The sequence below is a fragment of the Parus major genome, chromosome 14 (genome assembly GCF_001522545.3).
Source record: "Parus major isolate Abel chromosome 14, Parus_major1.1, whole genome shotgun sequence".
In the NCBI taxonomy this organism is placed as follows: domain Eukaryota; kingdom Metazoa; phylum Chordata; class Aves; order Passeriformes; family Paridae; genus Parus; species Parus major.
The window spans coordinates 13,684,339-13,712,111 of NC_031783.1; the positions used below are offsets into that span (position 1 = coordinate 13,684,339).

Sequence of the window (27,773 nt, forward strand, 5' to 3'; positions counted from 1 at the left end):
TACAACTTTGCCTCTTGACTTTCCTCCCCAGAAGGGGAAGATGCACTGTCAGCCTGTCTTGTGATCAGGCTGTATCCTTTTGTTACCCTGATAAATGTCAGCTGACCAGGCTGGGATGTGAGAAAGCTCCATCTCTACCAGACCTTTGCTGCTCTTCCTCTCTCAGTATTGGTGCGGGGAAGAGCCCAGCATCTCCCCACCTGAGCGGTGCTTGCAGACTTTGCCTGGCCCTACAAGGTCCCCATCTCCTCCATGCCCTGCTGTGGTCCCTCAATGTCCTCCAAAACCCTTTCTCCTTTACCTCCTCCTGTCCCCCAAATTCTCCCTGCCTTCTCCCTTCAGGTCCTTCCTCCCAGCTGGATGCTGCAGGCAGTGCTGAGGTTTTGGCCTCCATGCTCATTGCTGGTAGGTGAAATGCAGAGCTTGTGCTGTGATAAAGTAAATCGACCAAAGAGACAGATTTTGGCTCCTGGACAAGAAAGACCATTCAGTTTTCAACAGATGCTTGCTTCTCTGGTCCTGCATGCTCTAATCATGGCCATGGGACCAGCTCTCAGCGTGAGGCCAGAGTTTGGCTCAGCCCAGCACTTGAAGGGAGGTGGCAGAAGCAGAGTGGGTTCTGCTGGAGCCCCATCTCTCAGCTTCAGACCCTGGGGATACCTGGATACTCACAGTCCTTGGCTGATGGGATGATATTTCCCATGGCAAAGCCAGCATTTGGTGATGCAGCACCCACCTGTGTTTAATCCAGACCTACCTGGAACCTCTCCTTTCCTTGGGCATCTCCCACCCCTTCCGCCAGCCACAATCACACAGAAGCTCGTCCTTGGTGTTCCTCTGTGCCTGTGCCTCTTGGGATTTGGCCAGCATGTGTCAAAGCTCCTCTTCCTCTCCAGCTGCTCTCCGCTCGGCTGCGTCACCCGGAGCATCCCTTCCTCCTGCCCGGGGCTGCTTTGAACATCCTGTTTCCCGAGTTATTTCACCCTGGTTTCACCAGGTCACAGGCGTGTTGGCTGTGGTGGCACAGCCTCTTTGATTAAGTGTATCTCCAAGCATGACTTCCATCTGTCCATCAGTCTCTATTGCTAATTCCTGCAGCATTTACAGCCAGGCAGGGGCCTTGGTCATTTGGAATAGTCACTGGTGGTGGCAGGATTGTGCTAAATGATCTATTCCACGCGTTTCACCTCTTTTCTGTTCGCAAATTGTTGGTGATTTTTTTTGTAGTTGCATTAAGTATTCCAAGTGACTGCGATTTCCCCCATCGTATTCATTATTCAAAATTGTTCTCCAGATAATTTCTGCAAATAATTCGTGGTCTTTGCTCTTTTGTGAGTACTTGGTCTCAAGAATGAGAGTCTTTTTAATTGGGATCTCACATCACATGATGGGTTTTGGCTTCCCGATTGGGCAGCCTTAATTTTTAGACTTGAGGTTTGGGGAGGGAAACTGTTGCAGTTAAGAATTTGAAACTCACTTTCTTCCAGGATCTTTCGTTGATCCTGGAAGTTAACTTTTGTTGCTTAAAGTTAACAGAAATTAACAGTCTGTCTCACTTTTTTTTTTTCTTTTTTCTTTTTTCTTCCCCTTCCTGGCCAAAAATCCCTGCCGGTAACTTGTTGGCAAGAAACACTTGGAGAATATAAACAAAAAGGTGGCACCGAAACAGCTAAATTTAACATATCTAAAAACTGGAGTGATGATTCACGGTGGTTTGTTGTGTATTATTCACCTCACTCTGGTAAAAAATAATGATCAAAATAATTTAGAAACATAAAAAGTCACATAGCAAGGGGACATTTATAGCACTTGGTTTCATAAAATCTTCCATCAGCTGCTCTCTGTGTGCCTGAGAAACATCCTGTGGGCTGGCTGGTGTGTTGTACCCTGGCCCTCAGTGCTCCAGCCCCGTGCTGAGGCTGCTGCCAGCTCAGTGGAGGTGGAGAAAAGGAAGGTTCAACCATCCTGGCACCCCACACTGCCTCGATCCGCACCCTCGGCAGACAAGACTCCAGTTGCCTCTCACAGAGCTCGACTCCAGGCAGAGGGTGACCGTAAGTGACTTGCCCAAGGTCACACTCCAGCTGGGTGGTTCAGCTGGAAATAGCTCCAAGGTCTCCTGATCCCCCCCAGCAGCCCCCTCGCTGCCGGGCGAGACGGAAAGGTGCGGAGTTCACGTGTCTTCTCTAACCGACAGCCTGGCTCCTGCCACCTCACCTAAAACCTCAAACCTCCTTGGCTCTGTTTTCTGCCCTCCCTGCCATCGTGTTGGGTCAATACAGCCCCCCCAGCCCCCCTGAACAGCCTGGGCTCCCGTGGCATATTTATGCCTCCGGAGCGAGCGTTGTGCCGGCGTTCCCGTTGGTGCGGCACCCGCACAGCCCGGCTGCTCGCTTCCACCAGCTGCTGCTGCCGATTTCCCTTAAAAATAAAACCCCTCTAAAGGTACAGCAGGGACACCTTAAATGCAGAGCCGTGGCGTGCAGTTAATCATATCCTCTTAACGGGTTTATTCGCTCATTAAATATTTAAGACTCGTTTCTCTTTATCAATAGTGTGGAGGCGTGCAGGCCCCGGTGCAAAGATTTATGCACACAATAGGATCGGTGCATTTAGATTTGTTTGAAGGGATCTGAGAGCCATTTAAAACCCGACCAAGGGGGACGGTTGCTGCTGCTGCTGTTTTCCTCCAGCGAGGTTTCTGCCTCCTGACTGTGGTTGGGAGGTGGCAGGAGGTGAGGGTGGGGGGCACAGGCTGATGGCTGCCTCTGGTACCCCCATAGTTCCTTTTGAAATAGCTGTGCCCACTTTTTGAGGGATGCTGAGGTCTTAGAGGAGGGCATGTTTGGCTTGACTGTCTCGTAGTGATGAGGATGGTCTGTGGAAATTGCAGTGTGTGGAGGCAGGACCCAGTGTTGGGAGCCTGTGTGTGGAAGTGGTGTTTTGATCCCTGTTTCCCACTGCTGTCTGTGGGAAGAGCTTTGCCGTTGTGGCTCAGATGTGAATTCCAGCTCGTCTGGCGCCGTTCGGGAGCCGTCATGCAGGTGCAACATCTGTTGTTCTTCTGTTGCTACCTGGGCTCTGCTCTTCACACAGGTGTAAGAGCAGTGGTGGCCTCTTTGGTTCATAGGATGGGGAGGGACAAAACCCATGCCATCATCCTGCCTCATCCTCCCTATCATCTGCCCCTCTGCCCACCACAGACCTCCATCCAGAGCATCTTCATCCAGCAGCCAGCACTTCCCACCTTCCTCCTGCCCGGTCCCTGGTCCCTACATGGGGCTTTGTGGCTTCCAGCTGTTGCCAGATGTGTCACTCACCCTGGGTGCAGGGAAGCAGCTCCTCCCACTGATGTGTGTACACCTGTTCCCTGAGCTCCGAGGGCTCTGGGCTGTGGTGTGGGGTGTGGGATAGGGACAGAGGCCTGGGTGTCCAGTGCAGCTGCACAGTGTGACCTGTCCTTTCATGGAGAGCATTGCTGGAGCTTGCAGGGACAGCAGGTCCCGGCATGCAAGACTCAATCTCCATCTCAGCAGCCTCTGCTTAGATCAGGAGGGAACATCTCATGCCAAGACCTGTCCTCCCCAGGCTGCAGCTCGGAGTCAGAGATGGCAGCAGCTGACGCCCATTTTTTTTCACCCCCTGTGGCATCCTGGCAGATTCTTCCCGCAGCTTTGCATGCAGCCAGACATGCCTGTTCCAAAACCTCCTCTCCAGGAGGTGCTGGGGGTGGATAGGAAGGGTGAGTAGCTGCAGTGGCAATGGGCAGAGCTGGCAGCTGCCTCCTGAGGGTGTGAGAAATACCCCGGCTGGATTATTGACAGACAGCCCAGAGCATGGGAAGTGCGTGCGTGCGTCAGATATTTACCCAAACCTCTCCTGCTTTGCAACGTGCCCACAAAAAAAAGGGATCTGACAGCAATAAAACTGTCGGGCGGCTGCTGCTGCTTTTTTTTAAAGTTCTATGATAGCTTCTCCCCCCGCCTTTTTTTAATAGCTAATGCATCTGTCACTACTTTCCTAATGAGCTTTCCGAAAAGGGCCTTGGGGACCTCTACCTATCCATGTGGGCTTGGATCAGAGCGTACTCAGGGGAGGCAGAGAGAATTCAGCTCCCTGTTTCACCCTCATCCCCTCCCCAAACTCCTCTCTGAGGGCAGGTTGTCCAGAGGGAGGGGAAGGCAGCAATATCTCAGCACTCGGCGAGCTGGCGTGCACCCCCTGCAATCACAGCCAATAATGACAAAAAGACGGGGCTGCTGCCAGAGATAGAGAGCTGAGCTCCAAGCGTTACAGCAATGTCACAGCCTTGGGACTGCTGCTGGCTGCTACTGGAAAGAAATTTCCTCACAACAGGCAGAGTTATAGGAAGGAGCCATTGATTGCATTAAAAAACACCCTCCCCACCTCTTTTTTTTGGCATGGATTTTCAAGGCTTTTTTTATTTTTTTTTTTCCTTTCCTCTCCCCCCCCCTTTTCTCTCTCCATTTGCCATTGAAGTTGCGTTCAATAAAACCCATCGCCCGAGAGCGTCTGTTCGCATGTTCTCAGCAGTACAATGGGCAGAGGACTGCAGTGTGCAGAGCCCCAGCCAGCCTCTGCAGACAATGAGGGGCTGGCAGCGGGGCAGGGGGGGTTTCTAGTTTATTTTATTTCATTTTTCCCCCACCTGCCAGCCCCCACTACTAATTGTAATTACAAAAGGCAAATGGGAAGGGACTGGGGGAGCAAGGCTGTGGTTCACTGGGGTCATGGTCTCCATCAGTCATTCTCCCAGCCTGTTGCTGGGTAAAAGCTCGGCTCCTTGGTTTATCAAAATGACTGTGCAGTAAAAGCCTCTTTGCCCAAACGTCCCCACACCCCCCCTCAAAAAAAAGCTGTTTACTGACTCAAAAAGCTTGAATTTCCCATTACCATCCATGGGAGACTTTCCATTGACTTCTCTAGGCACAGAAGGGAAAACAGAGGGTTTGGTGACTCAGGCACAAGCCTGGGATCTCTTCCTCTTGCTGACGCTGTTGGCAAATCTTTTAGGATTTAGCCAGATTCATCCAGGGACTGAACACCACCACCTCTGTGCCACTGATAGGGCACAAGAGGATGTACCACTTGGCAGGAGTGAATTCCTAATTGTGCTGTGCCCGAGTTCCCCTCAGCTGTGAGATGTAACAGTGCTCACCTTATGTTGCACGATGGTGGAGAAGCTAATAGCTATTAATGCCAGAGAGATGCTTCCAGATCTCTAGATAAAAGGTGCTCAAGGAGGGAAAATTATTATCATCATGGGCCAAAGAGCTACGGGGGATTCGAAATCTCTTTGTGTTTGTAGGATGTAACCACTAAGGAGGGAGAGACTGGGACAATGGAGCATGCACAGCACTAATGGAATGAGCGTAGGAAAGAGGATATCTCTGGAGACCCTTAGAAACCATTTCCCAGTGGTAAGATCTACTTGGGTTGTTTGTTCTTCTTCCCAGATGAGAGCTGCAGTCGTGGACGCTTTTATCACTTACGAGCTGGACTAGATGGAGGCCAGAGAGCGCATTGTAGGGACGAGCCCGTGTGGCTCTCCAGTGGGTAGGTACTGATTTATCCGGTCTCAGCTTCCATTTCTGGCTTTCAGAGCTGTGCTTTATAATAGGGGAACCTGGAATGGACGTTTCAGGCCTGTTTTTCAAGCTTATGGGATGCAGGTTTGGCCTCTGGTAGAGATGCAAGGGCATGATGTGGGCTTCTTGAGGCTGCAGCAGAAGGGTTATTCATGCCTTGGGATACAGTTTGGGCTGAGGTGTGGGTTTGGAGCGGCTCCATGGTAGCATGTGGTGGTTCCTTGAAGACATTTCACTTGGAGATTCACTTTTTCCAGCTGATTCACGTCCTCGTGCGAGCCCATTTCTTGCCATGGTGACAGTGAAGCTGGCTGAGGCTCTGCGTGATAACGCGCCTGGTCCAGGCTAGAGGCTCCTAACGGGCTCTGAGCCCAGAGGGGCCAAGGGCTCTACAAACACAGGTTGTTCCCTTGAGATTAAAACCCAGCTAGACAAGCTGTTTGCAGTCTGTGGCCTGGCAGTGCTGAGTACACTGCTGTGCAAAGTGTTGGGCAAGCAGGTGAGACACAGGCAGCATCCATCCTGGTTCCCCTGGAGTGTGCATCCTGCTTGCCCACGGATCCTCACTTCCATCCCGCTCCAAAATCACCATGTCGCTTCCCTTTGCTCCCTGAGACAGCCCCATTTTGTGCTCTGGGGGAGATGCAGCCTTTCTCACTGGAGACCTGCAGCACACCATGCTCTTTTTTCCCTCTCCTGTCTCTCTTTTTTTCTTTTTTCTTTTTTTTTTTCTCCCTCTCCTGGACACTTTACTTAGCTTCTTTCTTCCCTCTCATTTTCTCTACCATCAAATGAAAGCCATTCAGACCAAAACGGTTCAGTCTGCTCTTTGTGTCTGGAAAACAGAACACCAAAGACAGCTGGACCTACCCGAGATGGCCACGGCCGTGGCAACAGTGGCTCTTTGTTAGTGCTGTTGTCTCTGCCCCTATCTCCAGTGTCTGGGGCCCTGTCTCTTTAAAGCTTTAGTGTGCTGTGTCAAAGCCAACAGAGAGTTCAGCTTATTAATGGATTCGCTAGGTTAATATCCCAACAGTTTGGTGTGGTGTATTTTTTTTTTTTTTTTCCACCAGCATAATTTAGAAAGAGGGGGAGGGGGAGAGAAAGATAACCCAGACCCATTTCTGGGGAGGAGGGCACGGCATGGCTCATTGCTTTGGAGAAATGGAGATGGAATGGTTGGTCGGGGCCACGAGAAGGTGGTGGCCCAGCCCTTCGCCTTCCTGTCTGTATGTACATCTCTCTCTATCTCCTTCTCCTGCGGGGTTCCCTGCATCAAAGCTTCTTCCAGTTCTTATGCTAATGAGGTGCATTAATGCTTAATGACTGTGAACAGGCTTGTTTAATTGCACCTATCTGAGCAGGAGGCACGTTGCTGTATAAGAGGGAACGACCATGTAAGCAGCTGCATGCCCTCCTGGACAGTCTTAATTACATGTAAAACTGATGTGATCTAAACCACCAGGCTGGTGATTAGTTTAGTGAGGCAGGTGGTACTTTGCAATTCAGTGCCTCAGAAACTCTAGAGCAAGTGAGATCAGATTCTTTCGTAGGCTATGGAGGATAAGGCAAACCCTGATCATCCTTGAATTTGATGTTGGGTGGGGACAAGCACGGCATAGTAGATTAATTTAATTAATTTATTGCAGTTAGTTTGCAAAGACATTATCCGCCAGCGTCTGTGCAGAATACTGAGCAGTCCCATTAATGCAATGCTATTTTGCCTGTAAATCCTCTCCCCCCGCCCCTTACAGGAGGAATGAGCTGCGATGGTCTCAGCTTTCTGCAGCGTTATCTTGCGCTGGTTGAATGCAACTGATTGTCTGAACTACAAAGGGGCCCGGCTAATGCAAAGCCATCCCTATTGGCACCAGACCTAGATTAATGACTCTGCATGCATTGACTTGGCTCCAAACTGGATTTCCCTAAAGCAGCTCGCTGCTGTCTGCACTCCCATATCCCCTAGCTGGGCTGGAACTGTTGGGCTGGTGAGAGCCATGGAGCTGGGAGCTTGGGAGCTCTGAGAGGGAAGGCTGGGATTAGGGGTGCACAGGTATGAAGGTACCTGTTATCACCAGCTATCTGCTGCTCATCACCCAGCCTCACTGCTTGGGGTTATTTGTTTCACTTTTATTCAGCAGAAGGGGGATTTAAAAAAAAAAAAATAAAACAACCTTTATTAGAAATCGCTTTGGCAGGGGAGTAAACCAAATCCAGCAGGCTTCTGGGATCAGTTGTTCTCCCAGGATAGGTGTCTCCCAGCACACCCCTGCCCAAGTGGATGCTCACACATTCCCTATGCCCACACTGGACCATTCTCTGTCCCCTCACCAGATCATTCTCTATCCCCACACTGGACCCTTCCCCATTCACACACCAGACCCTTCCCCATTCCCACACTGGCCTATACTCTGTCCCCTCACTGGACCTTTCACCATCCCCACAATGGATGCTTCCTCATCCTCACACCTGTCCCTTTCCCGTCCCCACACTGGGCTCTCACCAGGCCATTCCCTGTCCCCACACCAGGCCATTCCCTGTCCCCACACCAGACCCCTCCCCATCCCCACACTGGACTCTTCCCTTGGCTCGTCTCCCTCAGCGCTTCCTCCCCGTAGCCATCCCATGAACTCAGATCTCCCCTCTCCCTGAGAGGCCCCAGCCGAGGCTCTTCCTGACGTTACTCCCACAACAACCACTTCCTTCCCGTCCCGGCACCCCAGCTCCACAGCCATCCCTGCCCAGCCCTGGCCCCTCGCTATCTCCCTGATACCCCTCTGCTGCTCCTCTCCTTCCAGCCACCACTGTTTATTTTGTAAAAGGACTTAGAGACTGTTTTCTCTGGAGTGAGGCCTATGGTGGAGCTGCTGGGTGGGTGGTCACTCAGTGTCCCACATCCACCACAGAAGTTTCCTCTTGGTGTCCACAACACCTGTGGGGTTTTGGGGTTGGAAACCCAGAGTGTGGGACGTGTTTTTGCCGACATGTCAGCACCATCTCCCCCAAATGAAGCGTCCCCCCAAGCCTGCCATGTTTCAGGCTCAGCAGGGAGGGAAGGCCTGGCCATGGCCTCTGCCTGCATGTGGTGTGAAGGTGGCAGGGCAGGAGCTGGGGAAGAGGCAGGTGAGGTGTGTGGTGGGGAATTGGGGTACTGTGGTGTCTTCCTCAGTGTCTTTCTCACAGTGGGCGCATTTTGTGGTGGCAGAAGGCTCAGCCATGGCGGGGGCAGCAGCTGGGGACAGGAGGTGGCAGAGGGAGGCACGAGATGGAGGCAGCTTTGAGGGGGAGAGCAGAAACCTGCCTGGATTTTGGTGGGAGCTCTGTTTCCATGTGGGCAAGCCCTGCTCCAAGGGGCTGCAGCTGGCTCCCCACGGGAAGAACAAGCCATGTGCCCTCCCAAGACATTTTGCTGAGCAAACACATGGCCTTGCAATGGCCTCAAGGCAGATTTTGGGTGGGAAAACAGACTTTTCTTCTCAGAAAAGCCTTCTTGAGCACAGCTCCATGGTGGTGGCACCAAGGCAGTCCCTGAGCATCTTGGTGCTTCCAGGGGCTACCTGAGACCTCACTGTGGTGGCAGTGGCACAACCACCCACAGTGTCACCCCTGTGAGTGGGACAAGCACCCTGAAACACGCCATCACTGTGAAATCAGGAATGTTTTGCTCTCCTGAGAGATGCTGTGAAACCGGCGCCACGTCAGGGTGCATCCCCTGTGGGGGGGGTTCAGCCTTCCCTCGTCTGTGGGCGAAACACCCTCGCACTGAACCCCCAGCCTGAGCAAAACCTTTTTTTAGCACTCCCCTATTTGCCAAGCGTACTTCCTTTCTTTTGATTCTTACCACCTACATACAGTCTGACTGCAATGGCAAAAAAAAAAAAAAATAGGTGGGGGGGGAAAAAAGAATTGCAACATTCAGTCGAAGGCTTTTCTGTCTAATGACGTTAAATTTATTAACCAAAACTCCAGCTGCACCAGGCTGGGATCTAATAATATTCAGGCTATGGAGACATCAAGTAGAAAGAAGCTTAAAGCCCTTTTTATTTCACAGTAAAACTGTCAGTAAATAACTGGATTGTCTTGAGACTGAGAAAATGGGGATTTATCTTCCTGAACATGAAAAGTGTGCTTATTTTTTTTTATCAGCTTCAAAAAGCCCCAGCAACCTTGATTTTCCTTCCACACCGTTCTCAGCAGCTCTGCCAAGCCCCAAAACCACACAAATCAAGAGACAGGCTCTAAAGATATTTTTAATTAAATTAATTCCTTTTCCTTCCTTCCCCATTTCTCCCTTGTCCCCTCCTCCATCCTCTCTTTCTCTCTCCCTGTGTCCCCAGCTAATGACTTCTAAGCACTGTGACATTTCAGCACTGGCTGTCACTAACACCACACCTCCGTGCTGGTTATAAATTGGGCACAGAGACATAAAATTCCCCGCAGAAGGTCCCCGTTTGATGATATTCTCCGAGGTAAATCTCCAATAACTCCCTGTTTTCTTTAATAACGCTAATAGGCATAGATTAATTAAACTGTTATATTACTTCCTTCTTTCTACCAGCACCAGTTAGAAATCTTATTACCTGCTCCTCTCCGCTTGCCTTTTCCCCAAGGTGGTTATATTCCAACCAGTTACCAAGGTTTCTCAGAGCCTGTAGCACAAGGTGAAACAGCAGACAGCGTCTCCATGAGGCTGGATCCTGCTCCCAGCCCTCGGCTCCCAAACCCCACCGGCCTCGGCAGAGCCCGGGCGGGCGTAACTGGGGTCAGGATTAAGCCCGGTTTGTCTGAAGAGGTTCTGTCTTGAAAGCAACAGCAGGGCTATTGTTGAGTCTGGATGCCCCCTCTAAAAGGGACCACAGCTGTAGGAAAGGGAATTGTATACATCCATCAACTCCTCCAGGGCCTCAGGATGTATTAGTTAAGATTGCGGGATAGCATGTCTCGGCTCCACTGAAGGGCTCCTTTGAATGACATGTTGGATATACTGTTGCACATCTGGCCGCTGTATTATTGAATTGCTCTACGGTTGCATTTTCCAGACCGCGGGAATGTGTTGGTTCAGGAGTGTAGGGGGGGGGAAAGGATGAAGGGGACAACATGTGGGAAAATTAGAGGGATGCATCCCGCAGGGTGGGGTGGGTTTGGATGGAGCTGCGTGGTGGAGGCAGGGAGGGAGCGGGGGTGGGGGGAGCGAGGCAATGCTTTCACACAAAATGCCGTGTTGCCATTTGAAATCCACTCCAGAGCTTCCTGCTCTAATTAAATTTGTCACCATCGTTACTATAATGCCTGCCATTCCTCCGGTGCTTTTTGTTCTCTGGGATCCCAAAACATGACAGAGGCAAGGGCAGATCCTCTGTGTTTCCTCTGCAGGAGCTTTTTCAGAGCAAAGCAGGGAAAATGCAGTTGTAGGAGCTGCTATGGGGTAGGAGCACAGCCACTCCTGGTTTGGGGACACCAGAGTGAGGGACACTGAGCCTGAGGAGTCTGGGCAGCTCTTGATGGCCTTTCCCATCCAACCTTAATGATTCTATAAGGTGTCTCCTGGGACTGCTGATTTGCAGGAGCTTGGGTGAGTGCCCTGGGAAGGCCTGTTGAACACAGGAGCCCTTCTTGGGCTCTCACTCAGCCCCTCTGGACCCGCAGGGAGGTCAGTGTTCCCACAGCCACCTATGCTCTTGGCACCACGTACGCCCTCTGGCCACTGCCAGCCTGCCAGGAGTGCCTGGTACGGCTGCTCTGCGCTGCACTGGGGCAGGAGGAATTCACTAATTACTCGCAGCTCTTAATATGGCCCCTGAACGCTGCCAGAGTGGCGTGAAGGGCTCAGAGCAGGAGACACAACCTGCTCCATCGTGTCTTCTGTGTCAGCTTGCAGCGAACTGAATGCAAAAAGGCTGTCTGAGCTGAAAACAGCAGAGCCCTTGGAAATTTAAAGGTGCAGAGCACAGAAAACAAAGGCATTTAAGCTGCTGAATATTCATCCTGGCGTCTGATCCTGCCAGGAGCAAAGCCTGCACAGCTTCCGTGAAAGCTGATGGGAGGGAACCTTGGTCTCAACCTCATCTTGGGCTCCAGCCCAAATCTGAGGGGGGAGAGCAAATTAGTCCTTAATGCACATATATCTTAGACTAAAACCTGATAAGGGAACTCTCCTATGTTAATTTACCTGAGTTATTTACTATACTGATTGCTGAAGGTACTCTGATTAGCGCATGAAATATTTCTATACCTTCGGTCTGATTAACCCATATCTGCAAAATAAATATTTGTCTCATTATAGTTATGCGATCGTGCAATCAAAGACCCTATCATAATGGGAAAGGGAGAGAGTATCCGTGTGGAAAAGGCAGGGAATGGCGACACAGAACAAGCAGGTTGGAGAGCAGGGAGATGAGGAGCAGGGGCATGGCTGCAGGGGGAGGCTCAGTGGTCCCAGCCTCTGACTGGGAGGGTTGAAATGCCGGGGAGGGCACGATTCTCCTCCCGTTTCACCGCTGCTAATTGGGACTAATTCCGTTTGACTCAGCAGCGTTGCGCCAGTCCCAGCGAGAGGAGGGTCAGACCTTGGGAATCACAGGGGTGAGTCCCAGCAGGCTCCCAGCCTCCAGCTTTTTTGAAACAGAAGCAGGGAGTTCCCGGCAGCGCGGTGCGTGTGCCAGTCTCCCAGACGAGCTCTTAAAATAGCCCAGCGCACCAGGCTGTGGCACCGGGGGAGAGCGCGGAGGATGAAGTGTTCCGTCTTCCTGGCCCAGATCCGGGGAGAGGAGGGGTTGGCAGCTCCCTGCCCAAGGCAAAGGTGTCTTACAGTGCCATTTGGGGACGAGGGCAGTTGTCACCCTTGAACCAGGTGGCAGGGAGCAGAGGAGTCACCAGCCAGCAATGCCGGCTCTGTTGAGCATGCTGGACATCCTCCCTCAGCGATGGGAGCTGTAAGTCATCTGGAGGAGAGGATCCCCCCTCTGCCGTTACAGGGCTGTTTTGCATATGCTCCGTTAGGAAAAGAGGAGTTTTATTGTGGCTGTACAGAAGAGCTAAGTCAAGAGGTTGCTTTATGGCTCATGGATCCCAGCGTGGAGAGGCAGGCGTCCCAGATGCGGCATATAGCAAAGCCTGGCAGCGGCGTAGAGCACTGCTGCAGCGCAGAGCAGGGCTCAGAGAAAGAGCTGAAGTCATTTTTCTTCTAAGGGCAGGGGGTAGTGGGGAGGAAATATGAAGGCAGCCCTGTTGCTAAGGAAATCTGCTCTTTGTACGGTCGTACATTTAGGTAATGCTAATGAAAGGCCATATAGTAGCGAGGTGCGGATGTCAGCACTGTGCACTCCTGGATATTTGATTAGCATTTCTTTGACTTTGCCTCCTCTAACAGAAATACCTGAGTACATGGATATTAGGAAAACAAAATCCCCCTTCTCCTCTGCCAAGAACCCGGTGTTACGCAGAGAAACGAAAAGCCTTACCAAAATATGACACTCCATAATGAATGTGTGATTTTTTTCCCCCCGCACACACCCTGGAGAGGATGAGAGCAAACATGTGATGAGAACAGAAATAGTCACATCACTTAATGCATTGCTGGACGGTACCCAGCCGGCACAGCGATGAACCTGGCGTGAGACCCGAGAGCAGCAAACCAGCATAGCATCCCATTTAATGGCTGATGGCCCACAGATGTTTTAAACCTCAAGACTGCATCTCTCAGAGGTTTCCCTTTCGACTCGAGCATCAGCAGGCAGCTTTTGGAAGCAAAGGCTGCGGATGCTCTATCCAGGGACCCAGCACATCTGCGGATTAGCTGGTGTGTGTGTGTGTGTGTGTGTGTGTGTGTGTGTGTGGCATCCAAGCCCAGATCCGATGATCTGGCTTAGGAAGCAGGAGAGGACCCACGCTGCTGCTACAGAGCTCGAGCACCGTGTCCTGCTCTCAAGCATTGCTGGAAGAATGAGTCAGCCGTTTTCCTTCTCTTGGGGGTCGAGTGGCTGCCCCTGTCTGAGTGTCACTAATGAAAGCACCCAGGAATGGAAGGGTTCTGTGCTTGCATGGCGTGCTTGCAACAGTCTTAAAGACCAGCTGCTCTGTGTGAGACTTCCAGAGAGCAAGAGCGCTTGAATGAAGCCCTTATATCTGTCTCTCTTTTTCTCTTTTTTTTTTTGGCCACACAGTGCAGCGTGGGCTCTGTTCCTCCTCTCCTTTTGCTCTTGCTCCCTGGGGCAGCCCGCTGTGTCTCAGAGGCATGAGGAGTGAGTCCTCCCGGGAGTCCTCCAGCTCGTGTGAGGAAAGGCCCCTCGGGGGGATAAATCCAGCAGCAGGGCCTGAGGTGGCAGAGACGTCCATGAGCGTCTCTCCTCGGTGACAGCAGCGCCTGGGATGGAGATTTGGAGGTTTGCACGCCTTCACTCCCTCCCTGCCAGTACCTGCCCCTCCCTTTCGCCGTTGTGCAACATCCCAAGGGCAATTACAGCAATGCTTACGTGGAGGAGTGATATTGGGAAAGTATTTAGTCATTTTAACTGTTCTGCTGGTGGCTCCCCTCCCTTAAGGTGGCTCCTATTTATTCTTTTCCCTCTCCCAGCAATTTGTCGCTGGACTGTCGCTGCACCCTGTCGCCCTTTTTGGTGCGTCCTTGGGTACTGAGGGCTCCTCTTGGCAAGGAGGAGTGGAAAAGCCACATTCCCATCCGATCATACTTTTCCTTTCCTTTCCTCATCCCTCCCCTTTTACTACAGTGATTTTAAAGCTTCCGCCCCTTGACAGTGATGCACGAGGCGAGGCGGGGGGAATGATCTTGTAAGCAAGAGGCAAGAGTCTGAAGAGCTTCTCGGCTCTCAGAGGCTTCTGGACGCTTCTGTGTCTCCATCCCTGGAGTGATTTTCCCTGGGCCCAGTGTAAACAAGGCGATCCATTATGGCAGTTTGAGCGTTACTCCACAAACACGCTGCTGGTCCCTGCCCCCACTGCAGGCTCCCTCTGCTCCTGCTCTTCCTGTGCCATGCCCGGATCCTCAGTGTGCCATGGGGGTTATCCATGCTCATCCACACATGGGAGCGACCTCCAGGCATCTGAGGGTGACCAAGGCTCCAGCAGGAACTGGAGTTGAGCCTGAGCAGCCCCACCTCGTTCTGCAAAACTGGGGAGTGTTCAGGGGAGGCTGGGGACACTGATGCACTCCCAGCGTGGGATATGGAAGAGTCCGTGGGTATTGTTTATCTTAACAAGAGAGTGAAAAGAGGAGCCTGCGGTAAAAGGAGATAAGCTCACGTGTGCACAAGAGCAACATGAAAAAATACATGATTAAGGTTACAAAGTCAGCACGGAGCATGTAAGAAATCCTGGATTTAAGGACATCTGAGCAGCTTATGGCCGTGGAACGCCGTGCATTCATTAGGGGACAGCCGTAACTCTGGTCTCAAGGTGTTTCCTCCGCAGTGTCTGTGCCTCAGGGAGTGTGTGGGATGGATGGAGCTTGGTTAAAAGCAGCTGTGTCCAGTTTGTGACTGTCCCCCCAGTGTTCTGTCTGCAGCCCCAGTGCCTCATTTGCTGTGCATTGTGCAAATCTTGCTTGGGGGTTGAAATTGTTCCTCCTGGACTTGTGAAAATGCTAAGCCTGCTCTTGCCTCTGTCTTTCCCTTCCTTCCCTGTGTCCCACCTCCATGCTGCTTGGTGGCTGGCAAGGGGGAATGGCAGGATCTCCACCACCAGTAACCCTTTTGGGGAGGTTGGGGAGGTCTGGCCTTGCCCTGGGACCCCGGAGCAGGAGGGAATACACTGCAGCTCCAGGAGGGCTGATGCAAGTGCAGCCCACATGCTTCACACTGCCAGCATTTGATTTTCCATCTGTTTTTTGTTTTGGTTCAGTTAAAGGCAGAGAGGAGAGGTGGGTTTTGGTGTGAACCTCCTGTCTGTCTGCATGCAGTGTGTGGGACAAAGGCATCTTAGCACGGAAAGCCCCAGAAGCACCCCAAGGAGTGGGCTGGGGGACTTAGAAGACATCGTTTCTCCTGAAGCTGTGGGAAAAGTGTATATTTAGGACAAGCAGCCTTGCAGCCTGCTGTATGTATTCACTGTCTGAGAGCCGAGCCAGCCAGAGCCTGGAGGGGACAGATGGAGGAATTAAGGACATCTCAGCTGGGCAGCAGGACCAAGGGATGCTTGCAGGGGAGCTGGCTCCCACACCTGAACCACTTTGGAGACAAGGCTGGGAGTTACCAGAGCTTTTCTTAGCAAGAGAGCCCTCCACCGGAATAATGTGTTGTGGACATAAAAGGAGATCTGGAGAGGGAATATTTTCACTCTGGAAGCTGCTAAGGAACTTGCATTTAGCTGCTAGCAATCTGTTTCAAACTGGGTTCCTGTCCCAGGAAGGAGAAAGCAGAGCAGTCTCGCTGTGTGGACCGACTGTAAATTCTTTTCTGACTTTGCTGGGGAAAAACAATGTGCTCTCAGTGAAAACCTCCCAGAAATCCAGGACGTGTGTATTTTATAAGTCAGCCCTTTGGAGAGAGCAGCTAAGGAGAGCAGTCAAGTAGATCCCCTGACTTTTATTTATTGGCAAGTCAGTGGAGTGGCTGGAGAAGGACGGAGATGCTGCTGCCCTCACTGAGATGGGCAGGTCACGGTGACACACGCGTGACCACAGGGGAGAGGCTGGGAAAACATTCCTGAGAGAAGAGATTTGAGAGGGATATGTCTAGCAGAGCACTAAACTCAAAAAGCCATGGTGAAACTTTGAATTTAGGTGCCTGCAGCAGCAACCCAGGCAGCTTTCCATGATTTCCCGCCTCACGGCATTTGCTTAAAAAGAGTTGGTAAATATACCCACCACTACTAACCATCCTTTTCTGCTGGGAATTACAATTAGCAGCTAAACTCAGTGTTTTACATGTAAAAACACCGAGACTTAATTCTGTGCTATGCTTTCTTCAAAGTCTTTGTAGGAGAGACAGCTCCGAGCTGGATCTGGGCTGAGTTACAGGAGGTGTTGGGAAGAAGGGATTGTATCAGTGCATGACGTGTGATGGCAGCACCCAGGAGGTGCATGTGGTGCAAGATGAGATGTTGTGAAGGATGGGGGGTATGACCCTGAGAGGGACCTGTCAGACCTGTGAGTCACTGCACGTGGAGGTAGCTTCCATCAAACATGCACAAATGACACTCACTGGGAGACCAAAAATGGATGGATTTTCCTGGATGTGTCAAGAATCAAGAATGGTTTGGGTTGGAAGAGACCTTAAAGATCGTCTCATTCCACCCCCTCTGCCATGGGCAGGGACACCTTCCACCATCCCAGGTTGTTCCAAGCCCTGTCCAGCCTGGCCTTGGACACTTCCAGGGATCCAGGGGCAGCCACAGCTGCTCTGGGCAACCTGTGCCAGGGCCTCCCCACCCTCATAGGGAAGAATTTCTTCCTAATATCTAATCTAACCCTGCCCTCTGGCAGTTAAGAAGCACAAGAAGCACATCCCTGACTCTTAATTATCCCATCACATTGCAAATCCCTGCTGCAGCACCGGAGGCTGTGTGAGATGTTCAGCCTTTTGGATAGGCAGGAAGATTCCTATTCCCTCAGCCACTTTAACAGCAGGAGCTGGACTTTCCCAGCCAAGGTTGTACCCCCGCTGAAAGGAGCCTGGAGTGAAGATCCCCATGGAGTTACTTGTTTGGAAGGGAGATGCTCTGGTCTGCGGAGGAGTTACCAAACACAGGGAATTAGGATGGGATTTCAATGGAAGCAGATTATCCTGTTTCTCTCTGAGCACATTTCTGCCTCTGAATCAGCACATGACAGGCAGGGCAGCTGGGGCAGCCAGCGGGGCAGCTCCCATGAATGCCAGAGGGGACTGAGCCCAGCTCCAGGGAGGGTTCCCTGTGTTCCCAGTGTGTCTGGAGCAGGAGCTGGGATGGCAGGAGAGGGATGGAGGGGGAGCAGGCGGCAGGCACAGAGCTGCGGTGCGGGATGGGCGGCACAAAGCGCTGTCAGAACAGCAGGGACTCGCGCTGGCGACGGCTGCAAATGGAGATGGAAAGGGCTGGAAAGGAAAGGACTCGACACAGCTGGTCCCCTTCGGCTTTGATCTTGAAAGCAGAAGGGTGTTGGCCACAGAGCAGGAGAGGGGAAGAAGGAGGATGACTCATAAAAATATTGGTGTTTCCATGAAGATGCTGTTACCTGAGGACAGGAAGGAGGAGGGACCTTCCCTGCAAATGTGGAGGGAGCTGGAAGAAAAAGTCCCCCTTGTGTAGAAATTTCCAGCCTGCTTAGGAACACGGAGCTGCTTGCTCAGGAGCCAGCAGTTTGGTTGTTTGCTGGGAATTGCTGGTTTTGTGCAGAGCAGAAGGTGGTTTGTGTGCTTGTTGCTTCAGGGCAAAAAAAAAAAGAGAGAAAAATAAAGGAAGAGCTGGTTTTCTTGGAGGCCTGTGTGGTGGAAATGTATTTGGAAGAGGAAAGAGAGCTCTCCTTCCTGCTGCTGGGTGAGGAGTCAAGGGGTATGATCCAACCTCAGGTAGCTGGGGGGAAGTCAAACATTCCCCAGGATCTTTGGTCAGAGACTCTGGCCATGGGAGGGCTGAGGTTGATTTCCTGACCACCACGGGGACTGTGCTGGGGAGAGGGTTGTAGTTTACTCACAGTCAAGTAGATTTGCTCCATGTACCCATCCCTTCCGCTCACAAGTGACAGAAGTGGCTTGTCCAGCACAGGAGTATGCAAGAAGGATGGATGGACACAGGTGATGCCAGCTCTGTACCAAAGCAAGCTCAAACTTTCTCTCTCTGCCCCCTCCACGAGCCCTCAGGGGATTCCAGCTCACAGAAGCCATACATGCAGCGTCGGACCAGCTCTAATTTTTATCCTGGAGGCAAAAATCACTGGAAATAATGCTTCATCGCTCTGAAGGTCCTGACACCACCCTTAACCACCACATCACGAACCTCCTGTCGCAATTGTGATCTGCGTATGTGTCAAATCTTGCCTCGCAGATAAAAGCTGCTCCGCAGGCACCTTTTGTACTAAAATACGGAGCCTTTAAAATGTGAAAGAAACAACAAAATGTAGGACGCCACACAAAGCTGACCCACTGGGGACCGGGGGGGGGGGAGAAAAACCCGCAAGAAGGAGGGCTTGACATACAAAAATTGTTTTGTTAACAAAGCATCATTGTTCCACTCTGAATCGGTTTGACTGGAGTGGTAGAAACACCCCATCTGGAGACAGATGGAGAGTTTTCTGGCTAAAGAGACGGCGGGAGGAGGGCTGGCTGACAAGCCAGCAGATAGCATTGTCTGCTGCTACCTTGGCAATGGAGAGGAGAAAGGGCGGGTGGCAGATTAGGCATCCCCTGTGCCACCCGCCTTCTGCACGGGGAGGTGTGCGCCCAGGTTGTCTGCTCACACCTCAGGATAATCCTCCTTCTTTTCTTTTGGGGCTGGTTGTGTGTTCATGGGGATCAGACAGGTGTCTGGGGAAGCTGCAAGCCACCAAGGTGGCTCTTGGTGAGATGGTCCTGCTCCACCTGTGTGTTGTGGCAGGCCTTGGTGTGGTGTGGGTTTAGGAGCACTGAGGGACCAAAGTGCAAATGTCATCCCAGTGAAAATGTGGAAGGCTCGCTCCTGCTTTTCCATGGGATTTGCCACTAACTTCCAGGAGAGCAGGGTTTGGGCTGCTGGGAGGATGCTGAGTGGAAGCCAGTGTGGTCACAGCTGCAGGGAGTGAAACTGGTGAGAGCAGCAAGAGTTGGTGCGATGCCAGAACGCCCAGGGATGTGTCCTGTGTGGGGTGCTCAGGTTGATCCAGCAGACCTGCAGGATGCCTGAGCATTCTTGGAATTGCCCTGGCCACCTTGCTGAGGAATCAGCAAGGAAAAATCTGTGTTGAATGCTCAGGCCCTTTGAGCTACAGCACAGGTTAAACGTGAGGTGGTTTACGGCATCAAGCTCTGCTGGCACACGGTGTCTGCTCTGCTCCTGGGAGCTCACCAACAGCCCCTGCTCCCTCTGCTGCCTTCCATGCCTGATGGGAAACTCCAGGGTGGGTATGGCTCCTGCCAGAGCTTTGAGGGATCCTATCCTGCCCACCCTATCTGAATTCCTGATGACTTGCTAATTGCTTGACACACTCTACTTGCAATGCAAGAGACAGGCTCACGTCATCCTCTGTGGTTTGCCAGGGGAGAGTGTGAACCTCTTTTTGACTTGCCTTGAAATAGATGAAAAAGAATAGGGCTTGATATGATTAATGTGAAAACTTCAGCTCGGTTTCCTGCCTTGGCATCTGGGCTTTGGTCTTCTTAACATCACCGTGCCTTGTTTTTTGAGGATTGGCCGCATGTGGGAGCATCTGAGAGCTGATGGTGCTGGCTGTGCTGTGGTAGTCTGGGGGCTCCTCTGCAAGGTCTGTCCATAATCCCCAGCTGCTGGAGATGTTCCAGGTTTGTGCAGCAGTCAGGGAAGGATTCAGGTGGTTGCCTCGAGGCACTGCTGAGATAATACCTCAAGGGGCTCCTATTCAAAACCACTGGGGCCTTTACAGTTGCATGGTGGAAATCTGTTCAGATGTACCATGGCTTTTTGGGGAGCCAGATGAGCAGCCCAGCTTGGCCACTGGCTGTGGGCAGGGGGTCACAGAGTGGACCAGCTCGGCTTTGATGCACCCTGCAAAAATCCGTGGAAGGATTAAAGTAAAAGGTGGATTTGGTTTGAGCCTCGGGGCTGCAGATGCAGCAGCATGGTGGTGGCAAGGGGTGTCCTGATGCCCTGGTGTCCCCAGACACATCCAGAGTGTTCCCATGGGATTGCAAAGCTGGATTCAATTTTAGCTTCCCTGCCTGTCTTACTGCATTTATCTTCTGCATGCCCTGCTCTGGGATAGATCCCACCTGATCCAAAGTGAGCTGGTCCAGAGGGACATGGCACAGGGAGGAGTGTGAGGGTAACAGGAAAGTCTGTGTCACATCCTGCTGTTGAATCCACGTGTTTGCATCCATTGTGGCACCATGGGTGACTTTGGGATGAAGTGGCCTCAGGGAGGAGAAGTGAATGGGGTCAAGGGATGCATGATGGAGTAGAACAGGATGGATTTGTTCACCTGAGCTCTCCTACAGTGTATTGTGGTTGTCTCAGAAGGAAGGGACCTGGATGTGTGAGAAGCAAAATGCTTGGACAGCCATCCCCTGCTTTTGCAGTCATTTGCCTGCCCTGGGCTGCTGGGAACACTGTTCCTACAGCCTGCTCCAAGAACCCATCCTTTAGCTGTCTCGGATTTCAGCCCTGCTGCTGCACCAGCTGCACCGTGCTGGCAGGAGAGGAGAGGGAAGGTGAGGCAGGGCGGGCAGCTCGGCTGCTGTCACAGCACAGCGCCCTTGACGTGGTGTGGATGCCAGGGACCAGCTGGGACACGGACCCGGCCACCGGGCACTGGCTGCCCTGGAAGGAGGAGACGGGGTCTGGATTGGTGGTGATGCATCAAAGCATCCAAGAGTGAGGTCTGACACTTGCCTGGCAGCAGGTCAGGGTGCTGTTCTCTTTGTCCTACTGCTTGGAAGGCAGGGTACTTCCCTGGAGAAGTGCCATCCACCCCATCCCTCTGTCCTGGCATCAAACCTTTCACCTTGCTTTCCTCCGTGCAGAAAGGGGAGGTAAATTCGCATGCAAGCTCTCCCGGGAAGGGAGGGGATGGATTCACCTTGCTGAGAAGCGAGGGAATCGCTGAGAAAAGGTGCTGGAATAAGCACAGAGCAGATTAATCTGCAGCGACTCCGCTGTGGCCAGTCCCGGTGTGAAGGCGCCCGGGGAGGTCGGGTGTGTTGGGGCGGTGTTTGCTGCTCTCTGCCTCCCAAACGCCTCCTGCGCCGGGCTCTGTGAATCAGCATTTCTGCAGTCGGAAGGAGACAGCGGGGAAAGGCAGGAGGATGTCAGGGCACGGGGAGCCTGGCGGGGAGGAGGATGGGGGGAACCTCGTTAAAAAGGGGCAGCCTGTGAGTTGGGGGTGGTCTCATGCCGTGGCTCTGCAATCGGCTCCCTCCAGGTTTTTGCTCATTATTGCCGTACACCCCTCGTGCACCGTGCTGAGGTAAACGAGCGCTGGGAGCGATGCCTTCCCTTCCCACCCGTCCCCTCCTCGCTGCCGGCAAGGGGGGAAAGTGTCAAGCTGGCACTGGGAGAAGGCAGGAAAGCGATGTGATCCACCACAGCTCCTGAACCCAGAACCTGCGGAGATCCAGTTACAGCAGCGGGGTTAGAACAAAAGAGATTTGCCTCCGGGATCAATTCCTCTCCATTTTCTGGACTGTGCACGTGTGTGTGTGTGTGTGTGTGTCTGTGTGTTTGTGTGTGTGTGTGTGTGTGTGTGTGGAACAGCCTCGGTCTCTGCCGCACCGTCAGCCCGGGGCCCAGCTGAGCACCAGGGTCCTGATGCTCTGAAATGCTTCTTTTTCCCAAAACAGGGAGGGCAGGGTAATCCCCTGGGACAGGCCTAGAAATAGCAAGGCCAGGCCAGGCTTTGCAATGCTTGGAAATCAGGAGCCAAGCTGGGCAGCTGGAGGTTGCTGCAGCTCCAGCCTTTGCTCTGCCAAGGGCTGAGCTCTGGGTTGGGATGTGAGAACACCCCTGACCCCCATGGTTCACTCCCAAGGCATTTCCAGGTGATGCTTCCTGCCCAGCAAGCAAAACCCCAATCCCTCAAAAGCCTTTTCTGCCCCATAATAGCTGTGCCAACACCATATTATCCAAAATAACCCACGGCCGTGCTGGGGCTGGGGGAATCATGAGCCTTTCACATGTGCTGCAGAACCGGCGCAAGGAATCAGCAGGATCCTGCACCCTGGGATGCTTGTCGCTCATTTCAGGGGGGTTGGGTGGCTTCTTTGGGGGTGGGGTTTTTTTGGCATATTGCCTTCTCCCAAATGCCGCCAGGGATGAGCCATGGAGAGCACAGATGTGCATCCCGAGCATTCCACAACGAGGTTCCTGATTTAAGGACTGTGATTAACCTCTTTCCGACAGTTGCTAACCAGGTGCAGGATTGTAACGGGAAGAGGAGAAAGCTCAGTGAAAACAGCCACTTTTCCTCCGTCACCTGGAAATGCACACAGATGCCATTTTCTGCCTGGAAATCATGCAGATTTTAGGGCTTATAATGGGTGCAGGGACACCCTGTTTGTGTCAGTACTGACCTGTAGCTGCTCCCCAGAGCCTGTCTCCTCCTTTCCTGCTTGGGATCCCACAAACAAGGCATCGATGGACTGAATCCAGCACAGGACATGCTGGTGTGTGGGATCATGGGCCACCTGAGGCTATGCATGCAGGCTGCTCACAGGAAACAGGGCAGAAAATCACTCTGCATTTGCCCCCTGCAGCTTTTCCTGGGATTTTGCTGTTTGGAAAGTTGGGTATCCAGAGGAGAAGTGGTATTTCACAGTTAGGCATGAAAAGGGGAACCATTGCAGCTTGTGTTTTGCAGGCAAGAGTTAAACCAGGAGCTGCCAAAGTTGCTCATTTTCAGGAAATCTGGTATCTGTGGGATTCAGTGCTCCTCTGGCCAGGACTACAAAAGCTGGAGAGGGACTCTTTCCAAGGGCATGGAGTAACAGGACAAGGGGGAATAGCTTCACATCGACAGTGGGCAGGGATAGATTGGATATTAGGAGGAAATTCTTCCTTGTGAGGGTGGTGAGGCTCTGGAACAGAGAAGCTGTGGCTGCCCCATCCCTTGAAGTGTCCAAGGTTAGAAGGGGCTTGGAGCAAGCTGGTCTAGTGGAAAGTCTCCCTGTCCATGGCAGGGGGTTGGAATGGGATGGGCTCTAAGGTCTCTTCCAACCCAAACTATTCTGGGATTCCATGACTGTCACTGGCCTCCCGGGTTTGGCTTTCATGTGTGTCACTCACAAATGCTGTATCTCATCCCAAATACCCCTCTGGCATCGTGGTGGGTTTCAGATCAGCTTCGGAGTTCCCTGTGGGCTGGTCAGGTGCTGTGGTGTGTGTTCACAGCCACACTCTTACTGTTTTTCCAGCCCCTGGCTGGGTGGTTTTAGGACCCGTGTTGTACCTCTCCCCTTTCCATCTCCCCATCTCATAACTGCAAATCCCTGTATTTCTTCCCAAAGAAGAGGCTGCAGTCTGTGTTTCACACTGGGACTCCAAACACTTTGCAGAGTCAAGAGTTGTTCCTTGAGGGAACAGCAGGGAAAGAGAGAGGGATGGGGGCCTGGGCAAGAGGACACCCCCCAAAGTGGGTGAGTAGAATATAGGTTTGGGAAATATGAAGAGACAGAAAAATTTATTAAAAACAATTAATAGCTGCTCCAACCACGAATTTAACCTGAAACCAAAGCCTTAGGGAGGGAGGAAATGAAGTGGCGTACGATTGTTATTTTATTGCCTAATATTTTTATTTTTTTAAATATGATATGCTAAATGCAAATAAGCATTTGTACTGAGCAGGAGAGGGAGGGGATGGAAGACATGCCGGGAAAAGTGAGTGGGATCTAGGTTTTGCATCGTTCGCTGAATTACTGGCAGGTCTTTTGTAACATCTGTTAAAAATAAAACAAACATTCATTTCCATTTTTCGCTGCCTGAGATGGCTCCTGCAAAAAAATTTCAACCTGTCCAGGAATTTGTCTTGAAAGTTGCCCTCCCTCTCCTCACGCCTCCTCTTCTCCAGGGGAGATTTCCTTCCTGGACTTCCCAGGGGCTCCATTAGCCCCACATTAAAGCCTTTCTACTTTGCTCTAAAACTCTCCATCGAAGTAAAAGGAATTCTAATAAACCACTGGGAAGACTCTGCTATTCACTCTTTCCATGGAAACACGGCGCTGCCTCGGAGCAGAGCTCCTCTCGACGGAGCCTGGGTCACGGCAGGAGGAGACCAAGGAGGGATGCAGAGATGGTTTCCATTATAAGAGACCTTTTGAGAGAAATAATCGCTGCTCTCCCACCAAGGAAAGCCTTCGAGATGTCAGGGGCCTCGGCACGGCGCGGGAGCGGGGCCGGCCTCGGAGGGGGTGGTGGTGGGAAGTGGGATGTGCTGGCCGCTGAGAAACTCATTAAAACATCTGATTAGTGGAAATTAAGGCACCCAGGACTGATTCCTCACTCCCAGTGGGAGGGATGAGTCCAGGAGGGTTGGATGGACCCGGTGCTGCAGGAAGAGGCTACACAAGGGGGCTCAAGGCTGGGGATGTGGGGTACAGGGAGGCCACGAGGTCACAGGAGGACAGTGGTGGCTCCACGCCCAAGGCTGTGCTGCACAGACCAAACATCACACCACGAAAATACAATTTTCAAGGCCAAAAAAAGCCTGTTTGCTCTGGGAGGGGATTTCTGGCTGTTCCCTGGGTCCCAGATGGGAGCTGGACGAAGAGGTCAGTGGATAGATCCCTACCTAAAGCCACTGTGATATAATTAATTTCCAGCCCCCTCGCAGGCACAGTCATCCCGAGTGCTGCTGTTCTGACACGGCGCTGCAAGATGAAGGATTTTATTTTTTTTTATTATTTTTTTTATTTTTTAAAGCGTGAGGAAGCTCGTTAGAAATAGCCCGAAGGGCAAAGTTAGGAAATGAAAATCCATCGGATCCGCTCGGAGCCGATGCACGGAGCTTGATGAGAGCCGGAGCAGGGCTGCTGCTCCCTGCCTGCGAGGAGCCACCGCACGTGTGGGGTGTGTGGCACCCTGGCCAGGGGAAGAAAGCAATCCATTGGGAGTGGGGCTGAGTGAAAATCCACCGGGAAGAGGGATGAAAGAAAGATGAATGAGAAGGAGCCAGTCCTTGGAACCCAGTTTGGCCAGTCATGTCAGGGCTGTGTGAAAGGGGAGGCTGGTGGGGAAAAGCTCAGGGAGATTTTCTCAGGATGCCTTATCATTTAGGTCGAAGCGGTGAGACACCGAGGGAGCCAAGGGAGCCAGAGTGCCTTTGTTTTAGCAGCTCCAGAAATAACATTGCTATGAGTCATTATTTTTGAGCCTCTCCGGGGCAGGAGGTGCGGGGTTACGTCCAGGGAAGCCTCTGACTTTGATCAGCAAGGTGAGCCCTGCTCTCATGGCAGGGAAGATGGGAAGAGGGTTTTTGATGCTGGCAGTGCTGTTTTGTGGTAGCTCAGGGTGACATCTGCTCTGGGATGCTCCAGATCCAAATTTTATCAAGGGGTTGGAAACTTTTCCATCTGAACAACTGAGCAGCATCATCCTCCAAGCTCACTTGGAGGTTTTAATGAGTGAAGTTAATTGGTGTTAGAGGTGGTGGTCTCCCACCCAGGCAGTGGTTGGGCTTAGATAGACATGACCGTGTCATGCAAACAGAGGTGATGTGGGTGTTGACACCTCAGAAATGCTGAGAAGTCATGAAATCAGCCTTTTTGAACCCGTAAATGGTAGGCACAGAACTGTAAAGGTTCCAGAAAAATAACAGTGTTTACCGAAAGCCAGAGTGTTTGGTGGTGATTTAATTTGCATATGGGGCTCTCTGGGGCTTGTGGTTTCAACCTTTCTTCCCACCACGGTGAGGTCAGGGCTGGAGGAGAGCAGGGCTGAGGTCTCTGTGAAATCACAGGACTGCTGGAGGTGGGGATTTCAAACATAGCAGAGCTGGGAAATAATATGGATGGACCAGATTGTTGAATTTATTGGATTGTAGTGTAAAAATAACAAATCCTTTAGTCTTCTGTCAATCCCAGAGGAGAAGCTGGGGGTGACATCCTTTGGGTCCATCCCACCTTGGCTTTGCTAGGGCGGCAGTCACGGCTGGTGATGCCAAACAGTGCCAGGCTCTTCTGTGTGAAGGGCAGGGCAGATTGGTGATTACAGGGAATAACACCAAATCCCTGGAGAGCCACGAGGTCCCAGCTTGATTTACCATCCTGCAGAGAGGCATGTGTGAAGCTGGAGGTGCCTGGGAGCATATTGTGGTGTGTTACCTACAGACTGCCAGGCTGGGTCTGCCATGGGGATGGGGATGAGGATGAGGATGGGGAGGAAAAATGCAAGGGAGATGAGAACAAGCAGTCTGCTTTTGCAGGTGCTGTGTCCCCTTATGAGGCTTGGTCTGGTTTGCAGCTTGATGCCTCCTATCTCGAGTAATTAACAGGGAAAAGAGAGGGCCTGGTTATCCATCCTTCAAGAGCAAGGGGTTGAATTGAAAGGCAGCGCCTTGGAAGTGGATCAAATAGCTCTCCAGCCCCCCGCGTACGGCTCGGAAACTTGCTGCCGTGCTGCGTTATCAAGGTGAACAGCTTTAGTTCAATTAACGAGAGGCTCAGAGCGGAGTCGTGGGAGGAGGCAGGGCTGGGCGTTTGCTCCCTTCGGGCAGCGATCCGGTGTGCCAGGACCACCACAGCTCCGCGTCCCCTTGGCGAGGGGACCGGCTCCCCCTCTTCGCCTCTGCGACGCCTTTTATTTACCCCTTGGAAAAATCAGTGCGCGTGTGGTAGGGTTGTTCTTTGTTACCACCTCCCTTTCCCCCTCCTGCTAATAATAAGCCTCCCCAAAATCAATCGCTCCCAGCGATGAGTTGCCACCGGCTCACCGTGCACCAAAAATCCCCGCAGATGACGGTGCCGGGAGCCCGCACGCCTGGATTTTTCCTGCCGGTCGCTGCCTGGGCTGCAGCTGGCTCCGGCACGCAGAAAGCTGCAGGTGTGATTTGTTCATTTGCCTCCACCTCCCCGCTTCCCCCCCTCGCTGCCTCCCTCCTGCTCTGCTTCCCTGCCGAGCCCACCTAGCTCATCCCACCCAGCTCATCGCGGCGGCCAGACCCGCATCCCACCCTGCGCCGACTCCGGCATCTCCCCGGTGCAGTGCTGGCGGAGGGTTGGGATGGCTGGGGCTGGAGAGAGTGTATGTGTGTGTGTGTGTATGTGTGTGTGTGTGTGTGTGTGTGTGTGCGTGGAGGGGAGGGGGGTTAATCTGATCCTACGAGGTTGGAAGAAGGAAAAAAAAAAAAAAATCAAAACTATAAAGAAGGCAGCAGCCTCCTCCTTTTCCCTCTCCCCCGCTCCAGAGGATTAAGCCTACAAAAAAAAAAAAAAAAAGAGAGAGAGAGAGAGAGAGAAAAAATGTCTGCAGCTTTCTGTTGACCCTGCATGATGGCATTTTTGCGCTCTGTGTGCTGCCTCTGCTGATTGCTATTCCTGGCACAAACACACACACACACACACACACGCACACACACAC

The 27,773-nt window shown here is 52.2% G+C and overlaps 1 protein-coding gene across 2 annotated transcripts in view; it reads left to right on the forward strand.

Moving 5' to 3' along the window:
* Positions 1-27,773, forward strand: part of RAI1 (retinoic acid induced 1) — a 73,590-nt gene that overhangs the window by 6,732 nt on the left and 39,085 nt on the right. The window contains exon 1 of one of the 2 annotated variants that reach the window (XM_033517838.1): positions 5,339-5,577. The exons of the other annotated variant lie outside the window; for it this stretch is intronic. The gene's annotated coding sequence lies outside the window, so the exon portion shown is untranslated. Of the gene's footprint in view, positions 1-5,338; positions 5,578-27,773 lie in introns of those variants that run through there. 2 annotated transcript variants of the gene reach the window in all.